Source organism: Triturus cristatus, chromosome 6 (assembly GCF_964204655.1).
Source record: "Triturus cristatus chromosome 6, aTriCri1.1, whole genome shotgun sequence".
Classification (NCBI taxonomy): Eukaryota; Metazoa; Chordata; class Amphibia; order Caudata; family Salamandridae; genus Triturus; species Triturus cristatus.
The window spans coordinates 522,879,834-522,892,189 of record NC_140589.1 but is presented as its reverse complement, the minus strand read 5'-3'; the positions used below and the strand labels follow the sequence as shown (position 1 = coordinate 522,892,189).

At 44.5% G+C, this 12,356-nt stretch overlaps 1 protein-coding gene across 14 annotated transcripts in view; it reads right to left on the bottom strand.

Moving 5' to 3' along the window:
- LOC146817363 (uncharacterized) overlaps positions 1-12,356 on the bottom strand; it is a 145,028-nt gene that overhangs the window by 86,821 nt on the left and 45,851 nt on the right. For 2 of the 14 annotated variants that reach the window (XR_014962988.1, XR_014962980.1), the window contains exon 3: positions 9,558-9,591. The exons of the other annotated variants lie outside the window; for them this stretch is intronic. The gene's annotated coding sequence lies outside the window, so the exon portion shown is untranslated. The remainder of the gene's footprint in view (positions 1-9,557; positions 9,592-12,356) is intronic. 14 annotated transcript variants of the gene reach the window in all.

Sequence of the window (12,356 nt, the reverse complement as noted above, 5' to 3'; positions counted from 1 at the left end):
TGAGAGTTTAGTTGTGGATAGGGAGTTAGAGGAGGCTCACTCCCTAGTCTCCTTTTTGTGATTTCAATGGTCAGTAACATCACTGATGACATCACTGATTACATCTCAAATGACATCACTCATGACATCACTGATGACATCATCCAGTGACTGAGTGTTTTTGAAAAATTTAAGAATGTTATATATATACACACCAAGGTGTATTGAAGAATGAGTGGGTGTATGAGTGTCTGAATGGGTGATTTAGTGGGTGCGTGACTGACTGTATAAGTGAGTGATTGAACATGTCTTAGTGAATGCATAGGTGAATGACTAATCTGTGGAAATGTTTATATCAGTCTGTCAGTGGGTGTGTACGTGACTGCATGGGTTGGTAAGTATCTACACAAGTGTCTAAATGGGTTAATGATTGGTTGTCTGAGTACCTTTATGGGTGCCTGTTTGTCTGTGTGGGTGGTGAGGGGCTGTGTGACTCCCTGCATGGATGTATGAGTGGGTGAATCCCTGGGTGTATGGGTTCATGGGTACGGGATGGTATGGTTGAGTGAGTGTGTATAAGGCTGTGAAATTGAGTGTATGGATGTCTCAGTGGTACATGTGTGAGTACATATGTGAAAGGCAGTATATGTGAGTGTTGGAGTATATAAATGATAATATGAGAGAGTGAGTGACTGTGAGAGTGGCTGTATGGATGAGCGTATGCTTGTGTCAGTGATTGTATAAGAGAGTAAGTATGTGTTAGCATCTGTATAAATAAGTGAGGTGGTGTGTGTATAACTGTGTAGGTGAGGTTTTGGGAGTGTGACTGATTCTTTGCATGAGTGGCTAGCTGTGTGAGTAACTCTATGGGTGAGTGGTGGTTTGTAAGTGTTTGTATGGGTGTATGAGTGCATATGATAGTGTCTATATTGATGAGTGACTTAATGTATTAGTGACTGTATGGGAGAGTGAGTGGATGTGTGCGTAGACCTAGGAATTAGTGAGTGGGTATGTAGTAATTGGACTGGTGTGTCTGGTTTCAAGAATGTCAGTCTGTAATTTAGAGTGGGTGTATCAAAGTTTATATTTGGGTGTGAGGAGGTGCATCAGATTATCACACAGATGATGTCATCAGTGATATCATTTGAGATGTCATCAGTGATGTCATCAGTGATGTCACCTACCATGTTATGAGTCATGTAATATGTGATGTCATCAGCAGTGCATTGTGGGGACGTGAGTTTTAGTTAGCTCAACTAACTATAACGGCCGAATTTCTCTGGTTTTATACGAGTAAAATGTCCAACTAACTATAACGTTCCTGAAACCTATGTTTTTTTCAGTGAATTTCAAAGGTTTTTTAAATGTTAATTTCTAACACGGTCTACATAGGTAGGACATGTGCAGAAAGAGAAAGAAAGGCGCAGAAAGAAGCAAGAGAAGTGCAGAAAGAGGCAAGAGAGGTGGAGAAATAGGGAAGAGGGGTGCAGAAAGAGGCAAGAGGGATGCAAAAATTTACAAAAGAGGTGCAGAAAGAAGCAAGAGCAATGCAGAAAGAACTAAAAGAGATGCAAAAAGAGGCAAGAGGGGTGCAGAAAGAGGAGGAGAGGTGCACAAAGAGGCAAGAGGGGTACAGAAAGAGGCGGGGTGCTGAAAGAAGGAAGAGAAGTGCAGAAAGAAGCAACAGAGGTGCTGAAAGAGGTGTGAAGGGTGCAGAAAGCGGCAAGAGAAGTGTAGAAAGAATCAACAGAGGTACAGAAAGAGGGAATGGGGTGCAGAAAGAGGCAAGAGAGGTGCAGAAAGAGGGAAAAGGGGTGCAGAAAGAAGCAAGTAAGATGCAGAAACAAGCAAGAGAAGTGAATAAAGAAGCAACAGAGGTGCTGAAAGAGGTAGGAGGGGTACAAAAAGAGGCAAGAGAATTGAGGAAAGAAGCAACAGAGGTGCCGAAACAGGCAAGAAAAGTGCAGAAAGAGGGATGAGGAGTGCAGAAAGAGGTAAGAGGGATACAGAAATTTGCAAAAGAGGTGCAGAAAGAAGAAAGAGCAGTGCAGAAAGAACCAACAGAGGTACAAAAAGAAGCAACATAGGTGTAGAAAGAAGCAATAGAAGTATAGAAAGAGGCAAGTGAGGTGCAGAAAGAGGCAAGAGAGGTGCAGAAAATAATGAGAGCACTGTAGAAAGAGGCAATATGGATGCAAAAAAGGGAAGAAGGGAGCAAAAATAAGCAAGAGAGGCACAAAAAGAAGCAAGAGAAGTACAGAAAGAAGCAAGAGAGGTGCAGAAAGAGGGAAGACGAGTGGAGAAAGAGACAACGGGGGTGCAGAAAGAAGCAAGAGAAGTCCAGAAAGAGGCAAAGGAAGTTCAGAAAGACACAACAGAGGTGCAGAAAGATGCAAGAAAGTTGCAGAAACAGGCAAAAGAGATGCAGAAAGAGAGAACAGGGGTGCAAACAGAGGCAATAGAGTTGTAGAAAGTGGGAAGAGGGGTGCAGAAATGTGCAAGAGAGGTACAGAAAGAAGGAACAGAGGTGCACAAAGAGGCAAGAGGGGTGCAGATAGAAGAGAGGTGTAGAAAGAGACAAGAGAGTTACACTAAGAGGGAAGAAGGGTGTAGAAAGAGGCAAGAGGGGTACAGAAAGTAGCAACTGAGGTGGAGAAAGAAGCAAGAGAATTGCTGAAAGAAGAAACTGAGGTGCAGGAAGAGGCAAGAGAGGTGCAGAAAGAAGCAAGAGAAGTGCAGAAAGAAGCAAGAGAGGTGCAGAAAGAGGGAAGACGAGTGCAAAAAGAGAAAACAGGGGTGCAGAAAGAAGCAAGAGAGGTGCAGAAAGAAGCAAAAGAAGTGCAAAGAGAAGCAAGATAGGTGAAGAAAGGGGGAAAAGAGTGCAGAAAGAGGCAAGAGAAGTACAGAAAGGGGCAAGAGAGGTATAGAAACAGACAGGAGAGGTGCAGAAAAAGGGAACAGGGGTACAGAAAGAGGCAAAAGAGGTGCAGAAAGTAGAAAAGATGAGCAGAACGAAGCAAAAGAAGTACAGAAAAAGAAAGGTACAGAAAGAACCAGAGGCAAGAGAGGTGCAGAAAGAAGCAAGAGCGGTTTGCACACCATTAGTACCAATGTAATACCCACATTTAGCAGTAAGTAACAGGTGATCATTCTTGGTTTGCAAAGGGCCTTCCACCATGCTGAAACACTTGTCGCTGCATTTTTGGTAACGTTTGAGCAGTTTGAGCTAGAAACAAGTTTTTTTTTGTTCAAATCTGCAGAAATGAAGCAGATGATGGATTATGTGGCAAAATGTATAATTGTACAAAAGTCAGTGCAGCAGAACAGGTGCATAATTCCAGTGGCCCTGCTCATACCTCTGACTAGGTCCACAAGTGTTCCTGAGTGGTTCCTTCTTTTTTTGTCTCATTGAGTTTATAGCTTAGCTTCTATGGAAATGAGTAAGATTAAACCTGAGGTTACCACTCCACAACACAGACTATCATACCACACAATTACTCTTCATAACACATAATCCCACTCTACATAATTCCTATACACTAAATACCACATACCTTCCATCCACATAATTTCACTGCACAACATACCACATAATTCCACTACGCACAACCTACAACTACTCATCTCCAAGAAACATTAATAAAACACTTAACATTTACAACGCCAATGGCTCTAACTCTCGCAAATGCGAAACCTATTACATTGCAAATGCTCCTTTAGCTAGTAGTCACGTTGCAGAGAGGTCGGGAAAGGGGGCTGGGCCTCTGACCATCACTCCAGAATTCTGCTGTGTAGGACTTAAAGGAGGTACCAGGAGGGCTTCTTGGCCCCCAAAGTCTCTCAGGAGAAAAGTGGAATTATCCCCCAACCCTTATTGTGCCAGGATGCGTGTTTGCAGACTGGTGAAGAAAAGGGGCCATGGCCTCTGAAGACCTCTTAGCAATCCCACTGTGCTGGACTTACTGGAAGTAATAGGAGGGGTAGTTGGCCCCCAAGGACAACTTTGGGGGCCAACTACCCCATCTATTACCTCCAGTAAGTCCCACACAGCAGCATTGGTAAGTTCTCATAGCAGGCCTCTCCCCCTTTGCCCACCAGTCTGTAAACGCGCTCCCCGGTGCACTCTTGGATGGGGAGTGAAGTCCCCTTTGCTGCTGGGGGTGATTAGTGGCCAACTAGCCTACCTGTTCCCTCCAGTAAGCCCCACACAGTGGGATTGCGGAGAGGTGGACATAGGCCACAGCCCCTTTATCCACCACTCTGCAAACGTGCCGCCTGGCACACTGCTGCTCGGGGGATGAAGTCCACTTCAGTCCTGAGGTCCTCAGGACACAAGAGGACCTCATCGCTCCACCAGCAGTACGCCAAGAGGTGCGTTTGCAGAGTGGTGTAAAAAGGGGCATGGCCTCAAACCACGTCTCAGCAATCCCACTGTGTGGGGATTTTCTGGAGGTACCTGGTGGGCTAATTGGCCCCTAAGGACCCTTAAGATTCAACGGGACTCAATCCCCCATCCTAGAACATGCCTAGAGTTGCATTTGCAGAGTGGTACAGGGTACTGTGAGATGCAAGTTTTTCTATACTTTTCATATTTTTAGAAGGGGGACTGTGTGGCCCCCCTTCTCCTAATATTTTTTGGGCCCTAGGGACCCCAGGGCCTTAGCCATTTCTTTTACTTGAAATAAAAATGGGAAGGGGGCCCCCCTTCCGTGGGTGAGTTTTGGCCTCGGGGACCCCATCCCCCAAGGTCTGCCCAGTTTTTTTATTATTACTATTGGAGGGGGCTGTGTGGCCTGACTCCTGTGGTCAATTTTGGACCCGGAGACCCAATCCCGGGGGCCGGCCTTATTTGTTTTTTTTCACCATATTTATATTCAGGAGGGGGGCCATGTGCCCCCCTTCCCTGGGCCACTTTTGGCCCCGGGGACCCCATCCCACAGGGCATGGGCAATTAATTCTTAAATTATTTTTTTAAAGGTGGTGGCCCAAGTAGCCCCTCTCCTGGGCCATTTTTGGCCCTGGGACCCCGTTCCCCAGGGAATGGCCTCTTGATGGGGACCAAGGGGGAGCCCCAATGTCCCCACCATCCCAACCAGCAGGGAGTCTCCTGCAGGAGCGGGCATTGCTTTTGGACAAGAGGAGCTGCTGACATGCAGCTCCTCTTGTCCAAAAGCAATCTGCTTTGCTTCATGAACGTGAGAGCAGGTTTTATGCTCTCGTTCCATGAAGCGAAGCAGAGTTTGCAATGGTAGGGCGGGAGCCATGCTCCCACTCTGCCAATGCAAACAGCAATGTCCCGGGGGTAGGCACTCCAGGACATTGCCGGAGCCGGCCCTGGGTGGTGGGGGTCCCCAGGGCCAAGGAGGGCTCCAGGAGGGGGGGTCACGTGGCCCCCCTCCCTTAGTGTTTAAAGCCTAGGGAGGTGCACACTGGACCAAGAGCTACCTCTCTGCCAAATTTGGTATAATTCCGTTCAGCAGTTCTGGATGTAGCCGTGACAAAAGTTCCTATGGAAATTAACATGGAGAAAACGCGTTTGGGACCCACCTTTTTTCACATCCCCGCTTGATGAATGACCCTGAAACTTTCAAGACAGGAGCGGGCCATTAGTTTTGAAAAATTCTCGAAGATTCGTCAAACAGCGCCAAAGATATTGGCAAAGCAAAAAACGCTTTTCCTATGGAAACTAGGTCCTAACTATAACTACCTACTAAATATATATATATTATATATTAAAGTAGCACATTTAGCAGGGAATATTGATAATTAATGATTAGTATGCAAGTTTAGCTTAACAGTGTGTATCCAGGTGAGATCAGGTAAAAGGATGTAGTGATTTTGCAAGCAGTCCTTCCTGCCAGTACTGATGTACACCGGCAGAGCTTTGAATGTTCTGTGTGCTGGGAAAGTGAATGAGCTGCAGGTGAAGTCTGATGTACAGTCACAGAATAGTGTGCAGTTTTAGGATACAAAAGCTGCATTTGGTATGCATCACAAACAGGGAGTAGTGGTGAGTGTGGCAGAGGTGGTTCCAGCCTTATAAAACCTATATTGGACCTTGGCATATTGTTATCATAATATAATTTAAGCACAGGTGCTAAACAATATACTCTATGTTCCCCTCCACCTCCCACATCGCTTATTGTGGCTAGGTTGGAATCATCTACTGTCCCTCAAACCACCTCTTGTATATTAAGAAGGAGAAAGACATTTTGCTTAAAAGCATAAAAAGTATACGGAAGAGGAACACTGTTTGAAAGAACCAAACTGGTGATCATAAAACACTTCAAGACTTGGAAATGCATTTCTTTGTTATAAATAACCCGCTTTCAAAACTTCATTCCAAAGCAGCCAGGAACATGTACTGTTAATTTCAGAAATTAAAACACGTAAAGCTGATTTTACCTTGCAAGGCTCTTGAAACTAGGTATGTGCCTTCCGTTCTGTGACTTGTTTCACTCTTTCTTTAAGTTAAAAAAAGAGGAAAGCAAGGGGTTGATCAGCTAGAACAAAAGCTTTAATTATTTTCAAAACTAAGATTTCTCTGTGCGCGGCATCAAGAAGAAAGTTGAGCGCCCACGCAGGCTTGCGCCTAGAGGGAACAGGGCTCACGTGTCAACAGAAAAACTCTGGTGATCCATGTGAACGCGGGTACATCAGGGTACACTTATGTCACGTTCAATGAAGGTGACATGGTACCGATTGCATAATAATCACATTTTTATACAAATGCTGAAATGCATTTTCCACCTACTGGGAAAATACTGACAGCAGTACAGACTGCTGTAGTGAGAGAGAGAGCCCTGGCTCAAGGGAAATGCATAATTGTCGTGACCCCTGTAGCTATCCTGGAGGCGGTCACCAGAGCAAGCGCTCCAAATGTTAAAGCTCTACATACTTTTGAAATAATGGGCTAACTCACTCACTGCAACAGATGTAGATTACAGATTTTATTCTACAAATACAAGCCTTCATGCAGTTCAAAGAAGAATATTCTCTGCCTAATTATATAATGCTTCTAGATCGCTAGGACTATATAATCTACAATGATGGTTCTGCTCAGCCTGCCACAGAGACAAAGCACTAATACACAGAGGCACCCGCAAAAGTGAAAGGGTGTATGCATGATGGAGAATTCCATCATGAAAAAAGCTACATGCAGTCACTAGGTGATTGTACAGTGCAACTGGCAGAATTAAAAGCTCCGGTACTGGCACTGCAAAATGCAGATACTAGATTCCCCACACTTATAGTGTGTGATTTATGTCATTGTGTGCAGCCATACAATGAATATCTACATTATTGGAGCCAGAATGGATTCAGAGACTCAAAAGGCTGCACAGAAAAGTGCCCGCTGCTTTGGGAACAAGTGGCAAAGCCAAAATAATTCTTACCATAGGCCCATGTCATTCACACACTGAGCCATCAATGTATGCCGTTCACATTGCAGAGAATTCCATAGCTGATGAAGCTACAAAAGTGTCAGTTTGCACGGCTGCATTACTGCAATTACTCGTTTCCAGTACAAGGATTTACAGAGACATCATGGTGGCTGTCAAAACTGCTCGCAATGACACACACCTGCCAAAGTACTTACCGCTCAATTACTCCTTCAAGTTAGATGCAAAAAACACACCTTATGGACAGATTACATGAGTGGGAACAGATTAGTACCAAACAGTGATCGCAGATTGGGGTTAATTCTAATTGCACATGAGAGTCCCACTTTTGGACATGCAGGGGTGGCTGCTACAATTTAATTATTGCAGCAGTGCAATTGGTGGCCAGGTCTTTACAAACAGACTAAGGACTTTGTCCATAGATGCGATATCTCCCAGCAGATGAGAGTTCCACCCTGGTGTGTCCAACACAGACGCCCCTACTCATACTTGGACCATTGCAGCACCCTATCATCACACAGGGCTTACAAGTATATCTTGGTGGCAGTAGATTACTGCTCTTGATTCCTGAGGTTGTTGCCACAGCGGTCGGGTGACGCCTGAACTGTTATAAAGGATCTGTGAGTCTTTATCGGGACATATGCAGCTGATACATTACATTCCAGCATTTAGCTCTAGTGCTTACAAAAGGGCCACGGGAAGTTTGGGTTTCTCGTCTCCATACCATCCTAATGGAAACATGGTAGTGGAGATGAAAAATCGTGACTTAAAGCAGTTTTTAACAGCGGGCTTCAAAGGCTCAGGTCGCAGTTGAGTCCATCACCTTTATGGGGTCCAGAAAGCTTTGAATAACATTCCAAGAAAATCCCTGGGTGGTCAGACTCCTTATGAAATCCTGTTTGGGGTTAAGATTTGGGTCCCAGACCTCAACAATGCCAGCACAGTGGAGGCAGAAACACCATTTGGCATTGATGAATGTTTGGCTGTTTTGCTGGAACTGAATGATTTCCAGGATGAGCAAAGCAACGTCCAAGTAAAACGCATCACCGCAGGAGAAGTGAAGGTAGTTCTGGCAAGGCCTGGCTAGATCCCCAATGTTGGGGATTTGGTCAGAGAAAAATTTGTGGAGAAGAACGAGTTTGGGCCATCCTACATAATGCCTGTGCCTGACCTGGCTATAAAATGTACAAGAACTGTGCTTCTTCCACACCTTGCCGGCTGCCTACTTCAAAGGTTTGTCTTCATTGATCTGCTAAAACTACATTATGTGGCCGATTCTCAACAGTAAGCCACGTGGGCTCCTGAGTGGCTACCAGACTCCTCTTCTTACTCTATAGGAGATTCAGGTGGAAATATTAATTACAAATGAAGCTTGTTCTCGAGAGACAACACTAAATAACCATAAATTAGGTCTTCAACCTTTTGCAAAAACCAGAACAACTGTACAGTCAACAAGTACAGAAACACAAATTTAAATTTGAAATCCTGAAATGAACAAGGTCAACGTCAACGTACCACATATCCAGTCTCCATCAAGTTCAACACAACCTGCTGAAGTGCCAAGGATAGCCCGGACGGCTTTGCGTTACTTCATCTACTTTGACGACTTTTCCTCTGACACATCAGAGCAACCTACACCACCCCTACCTTTTGGACTGAAGGTGCGCATTTTCTATCTTTGGCTGAAAATAACCTACTTTGTCTCCCCATGGGGACACCTTTGGATTACATTTTCATTGCTTTTCCTGGTCTTTTGCATTGGTTTTGTGACAGTGTTCTTTCTGCTTCTGAATGGACATTTTATCCCAGAATGCTCTCCAGAAAATATGGTAAACTTTATTCTGAAACCACATGCATCATCATTTGTTTAAAATTTCTTTAAATCATATCCTCATTCCTAGTACTGTTTCTGATGCTTGGGACATTGATACAGTTTATGAAAGGCTAGAAGATCCAGCGCATTCAACTATGTTTTCTTCTAACAAGTTAGATGATTGTGTAGCTAACTATGAGATGTTTTGTTTCTAACATTACAGACATCATTTTCTACACAAAGCTAGTAATTCTGGTGAAGTTCTTAACTTTACATAATGGAAACATTGCCTCACACCGCCACGGGGTAGTTCAAAGGCATTTGCACAGAAGTTTGATTCTTTTTCGGGGTATGACATGTCTTACCTGGCCTCTTTCTATTATAGGCTTTCACCATCACCTGCAAAGAAAAATAAGTTAACAGACACAAAAATGATTTACTCTGCTTCTTTCCTTTCCCAGCTCTCTGTACAAGGATTTGACTTTTGGAGGGACACAATAGAGTGAATTCTTTCTGGGGGACTAAAGATTGGCAGGTTCAGGTAACCGAGGCCTTATTTAGAGCCTGCTTAATACCACAACAAATAGTTTTTCCTCCCTAAAACTGTGCAACAGACAGCATGCCTTGGCCTCACCAAGATAAAAGATTTGAACACACCATGGTTTCCCACTCTTGCATGAGTCAAGAATTGGCAGCAATTAACATCATACAATGAGGATACCATAGAAACCATGCTGTGTAAGCATAACTCATCAGACCCCAAGACACGAACAAATGTAAGGCTAGGTTCCTAGGTAACATCAAGGGATTTGGAGCACATATGACCGACATGTGATAAGGGAAGACTGAACATTCGGGGGTAGTGACAACCTACTGTGTTGGGAAGTTGGGCATGGATTGGCTATAGACCTTGACTCTGTCTCAGGTAAAAAAGTCCCTGTTCCTTTATCTGATGATCTGGGACTACAGGACTTTTTATAGGGTCCTCGAAAACCATGTCAAAAACACTTTTTTATGACATCTATAATGAGGCTTAGAAAATATTTCAACAAGCTGCTGCTGAAAAATTGAGCGAGATTGACAGGGTCAACTTAGAACAGGGTCTTGCAGTAGTGGACAATGGTGGGACCACCTTAACATCTATAATATACTCCTTGGGTAATATTGTATCCTTAACAATAGACGTCACACAAGACATGTCTGACTTGCAACTCAGACAGTCCCAACTTAGGTCTATTCTATTGTTGAGCTGGACATTATTATTACTATTATTATTATTATTATTATTAAGCTTGCAGAGCGCCTGGTTACTCCAACGGAGTGTCCCTGCACTATGACACCGTGAACCACAGCAACTGGCCCAGACCCCCTCCTCCCCCTACCCTAAAGGTCCTAGGATGCATGAAGGCCTACTACCGGCCCCCTGGAGGAAATTGGAAGAGCCAGGTTTTCAATTCTTTTTGAAACAATGTCTCTGATGGACAAGTCCTCAATTCCACAGGTAGGTCATTCCAGGTCTAAGCTGCGAGAAAGCTAAAGGAACTACCTCCTGCCCGTACCTTACGAATCTTAGGCACGATCATCTTCCCCGTGCCCAACAACCTCAGATTCTGAGCAGGTCTGTAGGCAGTGAGAAGGGGGCGCAAATATATCGGCCCTTTCTCGTTGAGGATCCTATGGCAAAAACACAAAGCCTTAAAGGTGATTCTAGCCTGAATAGGGAGTCAGTATAATTCCCTCAAGGCAGCCCCCACCGATGCCCACCTAGGGATATTCAGTATCAGCCAAGCAGTAGCATTCTGAACCTTCTGCAAAATGTTCAGATTTCTTTTGGTCACCCCTAGGTAAAGGATGATACAGTAATCCAAACGGGACGTAACGAGGTCCTGTACAATTGTTTTTTTGGCGTCTAGTGGTAGTAGGCCCAGGATTTTCCGCAACATTTTAAGAATGCCAAAGCAGGCTCTGGCCACAGCTGATATCTGCTCTGAATAAGATAGGGTGTTGTCGGACCATACTCCCAGATTCTTGACCTTAACCTTGGGAGTCGGAGTAGGTCCCAGCTCCTTCGGCCACCACAAATGTGACCAAATGGAGGGCTACCTGCCAACTACCATCACCTCTGTCTTTCCCGCATTCAGCTGCAGACAGCTGAACTTCATCCAGTTAACTAGATCACTAAACAGACCTTGAAATCAGATGCCGTTCCTGCCCCCTTTTGCTCCAGTGAAACAATCAACTGAGTGTCATCAGCGTATGACACCAGTTTCACCCCATGCCTCAGCACAATGTCTGCCAGGGGGTGCATGTAGACATTAAATCGAGTAGAGCTAAGTTCCGAGCCCTGTGGTACCCCTTGAGACAGAGGACATATTTTGGATTTTAAAGGATGTTGTAAGACCTGGAAGGATTGTTCTGCGAGAAGTGTTTTATCCATTCCCATGAGCTGCCACCGACCCCAGCCTCCCCCAACCGTTCCAACAGAGGGCCATGGGAGACTGTGTCAAACGCAGCACTCAGATCCAGTAAGATCAATGCAGTTGTTCTTCCCTCATCAACTGCGGTTTTCAGGGCCTCCGAAGCTAGAAGTAAGGCCGATTCGGTGCTGTGAAATGGCCTGAACCCAGACGGGATTTCATGGAGAACACGTCTTTCTTCCAAAAACGTGGTCAATTAAATATTTAGATGTTTCTCCACAATTTTAGCAAAGTAGGGAAGCAACGAAATAGGTCTCAGATTCTCTGGGAGAGCTGGGTCTAGAGAAGGTTTCTGAAGCAGTGGTACCACTATAGCATGTTTCCAATTGCTAAGAAGTTTGGTAAGAACCAGTGCAATGGCTTCTTTCCCGCACAATAGACATTTCGGGGGGATCAAATCTAGGGGAGACCCAGATTTAATTGCTTCCATAAGTGTTAAGATGTTACTTTCTACAGGAGGGCAGAAAGAAAACCTATCCTCAACCCCGGAATCCTCTATAGCTGGAGCAGAGATATAATTCCTGCTACTTTCAGGAAAGGCTGCATATATCTTTTTCTATCTTTCCCAAGAAGAAATCTGCTAGTTTATTACAATAAACCATGGAGGCAGGCAATGTTGTTGCAACACGTTCTAAAGAGGTCAATTTTTTGACTACACTGAAAATATTCTTAGTGGATTTTTTTACT